Source organism: Rana temporaria, chromosome 5 (genome assembly GCF_905171775.1).
Source record: "Rana temporaria chromosome 5, aRanTem1.1, whole genome shotgun sequence".
NCBI classification, from domain to species: domain Eukaryota; kingdom Metazoa; phylum Chordata; class Amphibia; order Anura; family Ranidae; genus Rana; species Rana temporaria.
In genome coordinates, this window is record NC_053493.1 from 240850335 (window position 1) to 240859611 (window position 9277).

Here is a 9277-nt window from a genome sequence, read left to right on the forward strand (position 1 = left end):
TTTACATTTGAGATTGGAGGACAGTAAAAACACTGCGGGTTTACGCGTGCTGCAACCGCGATGCAAAAAGTAGCCCTCCATCACGTCCAGCAGGCAGTCCCACCCACTGCACATGACCCATTCAATAGGCGGTTCTAGTGCAGGCTTTTAGGGGTTAAAACAGCCAGAGAGGAGGTGACATAATGTCTTCTCACTTCCTGTTAAACACCCTCTGAAGAGCGATCAATTGCAGATTGCTATTTAGAGGGCTAACGCATATGTAAACAAGCCCTTATATTTTTGTTCTCTAGGCTGCCGACTGAATACAAAAAAACTCAAATCAGTGTATGGTAAGCCTTATTACGGTTGGTATGATAGAAATACAGAGAGAAAAATAGTAGGGCATGTATTTCTTTAGCTAAAGGGTTAATCAATGAATCATGGTGATCTAATCTCAATGACTCTCTGAATATTCCTCTAGTATCCATTACAGTTCTGAATCCCTTGTGTCTGGAGTAGCACCGATCTTGTAACATTGCCTGTCCTATAAAACAAACATGCTCAACCTCTTTTATTATCTAGCCCTAAGTATGAACGTTTTTATTTTTCATTGTTCTCAGACCCCCAAAACACTATTCTTTATAGATATCCATCAGATAACATTTTTATTAGCTAAGGGCTCAATTAATTTATTAGATTGTACACCCAGGACATGGATGAGCAGATTGAATGAGCTGCTGTAAACCTACCAGTCATTCTAGTTTATTAATGCTATAAAAGATAACAATAAAGCGGAGCTCTAGGCTCCCCCCCCCAAAAAATTTTTTTAAGTCAGCAGCTACAAATACATACCTCCCAACTTTCTGGGATGGGAATGAGAGACATCTATTAGCAAAAGTATGTAGACATAGGATACACAGTCCGGTGGTGGTTTGTTCTCTCTAAGGGGAATGCGGCAGTGTGCCTAGAGGCGGCAATTCTTGGTTCGCTCCGTGAGCTGGGTAACCTAGTTTACAGGGGGCATAGGGCATATGTGACTCTTCCGCAGCCGACTCGTACAACCTTGAGGGCCTGGACGGTGGCCAGGCGGGGGCTTCTTCGCTCACGGAGCTGGTCCCCCTTCTGTCCACTTTGGGGGAACCCCAGCCTTCCACACCTTAGGACGGTCCCCGATCCCCCAGGTCTGGGCTAGGTACGGGATCAAGACGCTTGGGGATATTTTTTTAGCGGGAACCCTGATATCGTTTGCAGCCCTCTGGGCCAAATACCAGTTGCCTGGGTGGATGCATTTCCGGTACCTTCAGCTGCGCCATGCCATTCGTGCTCAATTCACCTCACCACCTAGATTATCTATGGACCCTGTTGAGGGGTTGTTGGCCCAAGAGCGACTGCAGAAGCCCTTATCTGCCTTATATTTAGACCTGCTGAAGAAAGACTTTACTAGGGTGGACAGGCTTTGGGATCAGTGGAAGGCTGATATTCCGGGTCTTGACAGGGAGGATTGGGATGACTGCTTAGCTGACAGTTCTGACTTATTGATATCCACTAGAGAGAGGTTGATACAGGTCAAGTTCCTGCACAGGGTATATTATACTCCCCAGAGGCTCCATAGGGTGTTCCCACAACGCACATGATTGTCCCCGCTGCCAAATTGAGGTGGGGACCTATTTCCATATGTTCTGGAGCTGTCCTAAGATTGCGACATACTGGGTGAAGGTAGTGGACACCGTTAATGGTCGCCTCCAGCTGACGCTTCCTGTATCCCCTGAGCTGGTGCTCCTGGGTATTCAGGACGACGATCAGAGGCCTCGCTACACCAAATTACTTCTCACTTACCTCTTCTTCTATGCTAAGAGAGAGATTGTCTTACGCTGGAACGCCTCCTCTGCCCGGCGGTGGAGTCTTGGGAGAAATCTATCAATGCTTTGTTACCACTATACAAATTAACGTATATCAACAGGAACTGTCCCCAAAAATTCAAAAAAATCTGGCAGCCGTGGAAGGCGTAGGGGGGGTTGGCCTTCTAGTAGCGGGAGTATGGGGGGTGTGGGCGCGTTACCGGCTTGAGCTCCAGATATGATAAGTTTGGAAGGTATCCTACAGTATTGCAGCTACGATTGTTAGAGTGATCTATAGGCTCCTTAATAGTTCGGCGGGATGTGGGTTTTTTTTTTTTTAAATAATGTGCAGCACTTACCTTTCCTCCTTCCCTAACAGGGTGTCCCACACGTCCAGCCGTCCGATGCGCTCTTTTTCGGAAAAAGATCAGTTTGATTTTGCTGCGATGGACGTTTCCATCTTGCCTGTGGGCATACTGAAGCCGACAGGGTCTTCTTCCGGGATGTGCAGTGTTGACGGCGAGCGTCGGCGTCAACACTGCATGGTTGCTATAACAACGGCTGGCGTCTGAAGTTCACGCCCCGTTGTATTAGGAGATTTCCGCGATTACGAGGAGATGTCGCGCGATTACAGCTGAGCGCGTCGACAGAGGAGTTACAGAAATGTGAGTGGCAGGACGGGGGAGAATGGACTGACACGCCCATTCCCCGCGGGAGGACATGATTGACAGGTGGGACGATCGACCAGGAAACAGGTAAGGAGCGCATAAAAAAAAAAAAAAAAATTCGCCGGGTCTATGTTCTTTAAAAACAGTGCTAGTGGTCACAAGTTGTCAAACAGGGTGAACTACCGCTTTAAGTATGCCTGCTTTATTTGACTCCCACATGTACTGTATTCTTCCTTTTTCCCTTGTTAAGATTTGGTCCATTTTGGACAATGTTGTATCATGCCTGTATCTTTTTGCCTCAATAAAGGAAAATTTTTCTTGTAAAAAAAAAAAACACTTTAATACCGGACATTTTCACCCCCTTCCTGCCCAGACCAATTTTCAGCTTTCAGCACTGTCATCCTTTGAATGACAATTGCGCTGTCGTGGGACGTTGCTCTCAAACAAAATTGACGTCCTTTATTTCCCACAAATAGAGCTTTCTTTTGGTGTTATTTGATCATCTCTGCGGTTTTTATTACTGACAATTTTTAAAAAAATATATATTTTTTACTTTTTGGTAAAATAAATATGCCAATTTAAAAAAAAAAAAAAAAACTTTTTTTTTCTCTCAGTTTAGGCTGATACGTATTCTACATATTTTTGGTAAAAAAATCAATAAGCGATTATTGATTGGTTTGCGAAAAAGTTATAGCGCCGACAAAATAGGGGATAGATTTATTACTTTTTTTTACTAGTAATGGCGGCGATTTTTGTCAGGACTGCAATATTGCGGCAGACAGATCGGACACTTTTGACACTATTTTGGGATCATTCACATTTATACAACGAACAGCGCTATAAATATGCACTGATTACTGTATAAATGTGACTGGTAGGGAAGGGGTTAACACTAGGGGGCGATCAAGGGTTTAATGTGTTCCCTAGGGAGTGATTCTAACTGTGGGGGGAGGGGACTGACTGGGGGAGGAGACCATCAGTCTCCTCTCTCTGACAGGACGTGGATCTCTGTTTTTTTTAACAGAAAATGGATCTCTGTGTTTACACTCAGAGACCCATGTCCCTGGCTCTGTGATGAGCCATCACGGGTGCCTGGCGGACATCGCGGCCGTCGGGCACGTGCATCGGGTCCCCAGCGATGCGGCGAGTGCGCGTGCTCCACACTGCGGGAATCCCAGGACATCACATGACGGCCGCCCGGAGGGACGAAGGGTTTCTGCGGCCGTCATATGACTATAGACCGGGCAAGAAGCGGTTAAAGGATAATAGTACAGAAAAAACTATTGGTTAAATTCATATGTATTTTTTTACCACTACTATTCATTTATATTGGCTTCTGGAACTTTAATGGGATGAAAGGTTTAGCACTGGGAAACACTTTTTGAAAGATAAATAGTACATTTTATATACAACTCTACAGATCAGACCAAAATGAGGGACAGATGAGGGGGGAAGAGCGACAGAGAGACATTGGTCCAAATCAGGAACAGTCCCTCTAAATCAGGGACAGTTGGGAGCTATGCAAATACTGTAGCTGCCGCTTGGGTCCTGGCGCCGCCATCTTGACTTAGGGAAAGTGGCAGGGAAGCCTTGCGGATTCACAGCTGATTTCCTACTGCGCAAATCACATGGGCTTCAGGTAAAGAAGGGGGGAACCTGGTCAAAACCAGGTACCTATTCCCCAATACCCCCAAAAGGTGGCAGCGAGCGGGGGGGGGGGGGGGGCGGGGGGACACAGACAGGCGTAACTTCCCCTTTTGGGTGGAGCTCCACTTTAAAGCGGAGCTCCACCCTAAAGTGGAACTCCCGCTGATCGGAACCCTTCCCCCCTCCGGTTTCACATTTGACACCTTTCAGGGGGAGGGGGGTGCAGATACCTGTCTAAATACCTGACAGGTATTTGCACCTATTTCCGGCCACACAGTCTCAGGCAGACTGCGGGCATTACGTCACCTAACGCCCCCCCCCCCTTGTGTGCTGGGAACACTCGGCTCCCAGTACACAGCGGGAGCCAAACAGCAAGCGCAGCGCAACACGCGCATGCGCCGTAGGGAACCGGGCAGTGAAGCCGGAGCGCTTGACTTCCTGGTTCCCTCACCAAGGATGGCGGGGGGAGCAGCAGAGTGACGAGCAACCGCTCGTCCTCTGCTGCGAACGGTGCTGTACTCCAGGACAGGTAAGTGTCCTAATATTTAAAGTCAGCAGCTGCAGTATTTGTACCTGCTGGCTTTTAATATTTTTTTTTTCAGCGGACCTCCTCTTTAAGTGACACAGAGCAATAGAAAGCATTTCTGCAAGGAATTCCAAGTTAAACACTAACTGAATAGAACAGACTACTTGTGCAGATCCAAATCTTAATTAACTGTCAGCTTTTGAGTAGGAAAGTTAATTAATAACCAGTATGTATGACTATTTTTATGGACCTTTAAAGGCATTGTATACTTTGGTTTGTTGTTTTAACTAGGTTATAATGTACAGTGAAACCTCGTATTGCAAGTAACGCAGTTAACAAGCGTTTCGCAATACGAGCATTTTTTGGGGGGAAAATCCTGGTTTGGTTTGCGAGTGTTATCTCGCAAAATGAGTAGTATTGAAGCCACAGCGGTGTGCAGTACCGCATTTGGCCAGAGGTGGGGGCGCCGGAGCCGATTAAGGTCAATCGGAGCCGTTCGGAAATACTCAGAAATACTCCATTCCTGAGCCTTTTGGAGTTCAGCCAGGCTGTCCCCAAGCCTTTCCTAGTATTTCTGAGGCTCTCCGGCGCCCTCCCCCACCTCTAGCCACATGCAGTATTGCATGCCATAGACGTCAATGCAGAACTAAGTATTTTAGTTTCCATTGACTTCTATGGGGAAACTCGCTTTGATATGGCATTCTCCTGGAACGGATTATGCTCGAAATCCAAGGTTCCACTGTAGTTACTTTCTAAGCATGTTTAAATTCACTTCCTGATGATTGATTCACTACCTCTGCTGGAAATCTGTGAAAAATACATTTCATCTGATCTGACCCATAAACATGATATTGTTGGATGATCTGGCTAAAACATACAGGGGCAGATTCTCGTCCAGCGGCGTATCCCTGCGGCGGCGTAACGTATCCGATTTACGTTACGCCGCCGCAACTTAGACGAGCAAGTGCTGTATTCTCAAAACACTTGCTCCGTAAGTTGCGGCGACGTAGCGTAAATCGTCCGGCGTAAGCCCGCCTAATTAAAATTAGGATCAGGGGGGCGTGTTTTATGTAAATGTACTGTGACCCGACATGATTGATGTTTTTCACGAACGGCGCATGCGCCGTCCGTAAAATTTCCCAGTGTGAATTGCTCCAAAGTACGGCGCAAGGACGTCATTGGTTTTGACGTGAACGTAAATGACGTCCAGCCCCATTCACGGACGACTTGCGCAAACGACGTAACTTTTTCAAATTTCGACGCGGGAACGACGGCCATACTTAACTTTGTTACGCCGCACTTATGCCACCATATAGCAGGGGCAACATTACGTGGGGAAAAGCCTAACGTAAACGGCGTATCTTTTCTGCGGTGGCCGCGCGTACGTTCGGGAATTCGCGTATCTAGCTAACTTACATATTTCGACGCGTAAATCAGCTTACACGCCCCTAGCGTAAAAATGCAGTTAGGCTCCGACGGCGTAAGAGACTTACGCCAGTCGGATTGAATAGAAATCTATGCGTAACTGATTCTAAGAATCAGGCACATAGATACGACGGCTCGGATTCGAACTTACGACGGCGTACATGGCGCTACGCCGTCGTAAGTCCTCTTAGAATCCGGGCCACAGTATCTTGTCACAGCTCAACTCATCTCTTGCCAACAATGAATTGCTAAGGCTATCAAGGAAATACTGCAGCTGTCGCAAAGTACATAGAAAAAGGCGGGAATGAAGGTGGGACTTTGTGTGAGGCAATGGGGGGTAGTTTCATGTGTCTCCATCCCTAATATATTTGAACAAGGGGGGGAGGTTGGTGGGACTTTAAATGAAGCACACTGCTAAAAATAAAACATGCATTTATGTTTATTGATTCCTGATACATAATTGTATACTGGTAATAACTGTAATAATAATAGCATTGGGTAACAGATTAATGGTTCATGTGTATACACATATATTCCAACATAGATAAGGATAATAAATAAATACATATAACCATATATTGCCGTAACCACAGTAAACAGTTGAATCTCAGACATAGTTTTGCAATGTAATAGCATGTAACAGTCATTGAGTAGCTCTACGCGTTTCATGGGTTTTCCCAATCATCAAGAGCGGTTAAAAGCAAAATTATCTATAATAAAACATAATAATGAGAATAAGTGCAAGCTACTTTCATGGATGGGACAAGGGGGAATGATTGAAAGAGGGGGAATGAAACATTTCTCAAACACTCTTACCTGAGGGTAATATAATGATACATATAAAGGAAGAGCGGGTAGACGTGGGGGGTGTGACCGGAAGATGGTGGAGTAGGATCAGACAGGCTCCGCTCCACATACCACGCCATGTACTTCCACCCGACCGAGAGCGTATGAGTGATTGAACCCTCTCATATGAAACCCCCGGACAAGGACCCGTAGTGAAGCGGAGCTTTTGGCTTTTGGCGATCCTGGCTGGGAACAGTAGCAGCAACAGTATAGTACTGCAGGGGAGATCGCAACAGATAGCTGGACTGCAGCGGAAGGATACGGGGGATGAGGAGAGAAAAAGTTGACGAGAGGAAAGTTGTCAACTCACCGGGAAAGGAGCCGCGGAAAGAACCACTGCAGGCACGGCTGTCTGGACCCTCGGGACCACCCAGGACATCCAAAAAGGCAAAACAGACTTACCCGTCCCAGCCGGAGATACAGCGGTACTTTCCTCTAACGAGATCAGCTGCAAGCAAACACCGTGAGACCGGGTCACATGGTAGTGTGACGCTTGGGGAGACGCCGACAATTACTCTCTCTCCCTTCCCGACGGTGTCAGCAGGGACGGATACGCTGTGTACAGGAGGAAAGGAAGCTGGAGAGGGGAGAGATCAGGAGCAGAAGGGAATAGAAATGTCTCAGGTACAGTTCCCACAGCCCCCGCAGGAGACTGAATTGAGTATATTAAAAGCCATGTTACAAGCTCTTCCTACTAAAGCAGATATGGAGGCATTGGTGCACCGCATGGAGGAATCCCACCGTAAGGAGGCGGAGGCGATACGAGGCGAAGTCCAGCAGATAGCAGATAAGTTGGAGAGAGATGAATTACTGTTGACAAATTTGGATGCACGGGTCACTGCAATAGAGCAGACATACAGTGTTAAGATGTCCCAAGTAGACTATATCCAGCTTAGGCTGGAAGAAATGGAGGACCGTAGCAGACGTAGGAATTTAAGGTTCAGGGGGGTCCCCGAAACAGTGGAAAAAGAGGACCTGCAGATGACTATAAATGAGATATGTAATCAATTGGTGGGCTCACCTCCCCCCCAGGGGTTTGAATTTGAAAGGTTACATAGAGCATTGGGCCCCCGTTCAACGAACCTGGACAGACCGAGGGATATAATTGGGTGCTTCCATTGGTATTCCCATAAAGAGATCAGTAGAGCTGCATGGGAGGCGGGGAAGGTGGTGCTGGAAGGGGCACAAATTAAAATTCTCCCGGACTTATCGAGGGCTACGCTACAAAGAAGGGCAATGTTGCGCCCACTGCTGGACAAAGTAAAGGGGGTCGGTGGGAACTATAGATGGGGGTATCCAATATCTGTGACAGTAAGAAAGGGAGCAGAGTCTTTTCTCCTGCAGCAGCATGAGGATCTTCCCGGCTTGTTTGAAAAGATGGGAATAGAACCAATAGAAGTTCCAGATTGGCTACAACAGCTATCGAAGTTAAGAAGATAGGGCCAAGCAGAAGTAGAAGAGAGGCGGAAGAGGGAAGGACCCTGAAGAGGATTAGGACGTTTAGGGGGGGGGTCCCCTGTGCTTTTTTTTATGTGGTTTGGCTCCCTCCCCCTCTCCCCCCTGCCCCCCTAGTTTTGAGGGGAGAGGAGGTAAGGGTTTAGTTTTTTTCCTCTCTCCTGATTTTTTCGCCCGACCCCTTCACTGAATTGCACATATTCACAAAAGGATACAGGATATAGGCGATAAGAAGAGAAACTTAAGAAATTTAAGGTAACTGAGACACGAGACACAAACCGCACAGGATTAAGAGGAGGATGGAGGATTAATTTTTTTTTTTAAAACATTTTTTTTTTTTTTGGGGGGGGGGTATTTGGGGATGAGTGGAGGGGGTTTTTTTTTTTTTTTTTTCCGCCCCCTTGTTTAAATATATATACAGTTATTTTTTTATTATGTAGCTCCAGAAATATGGAGTAAGGGGGGAAAAGGAAAGGGGAATTTTTTTTTCCTTTCCCTTTTCTTCTTTTTTTTTGGTTGTTGTGTGTATTATGTCACAGAATCACTATTTCACTATTTCACAGATTCACAGAATTCACAGATAACACTGGATTTTGTATCTGCTAAAGTTAAAAAGTAGATAAAGCAGTCAGGGAAAAAGAGAAACAATGAGAGAGGATGTTTGGAAATAAGGCAGGCTCATTTAGGTAACTAAGCAGATACCTTTTTTTTTTTTTTTTTGTGTGTTTATGTTTCACAGACTCACAGACTCACAGATTTATAGAAATCACAGATATTACTGGACCGTATCTGTATTTGGACTGTATTTGAACTGTATCGGCTAATGTTAAATAATGTAGATAAGATAGATAGGAGATGTGTAGAAAGGTGAAATGTGAAGTAGATTCATATAT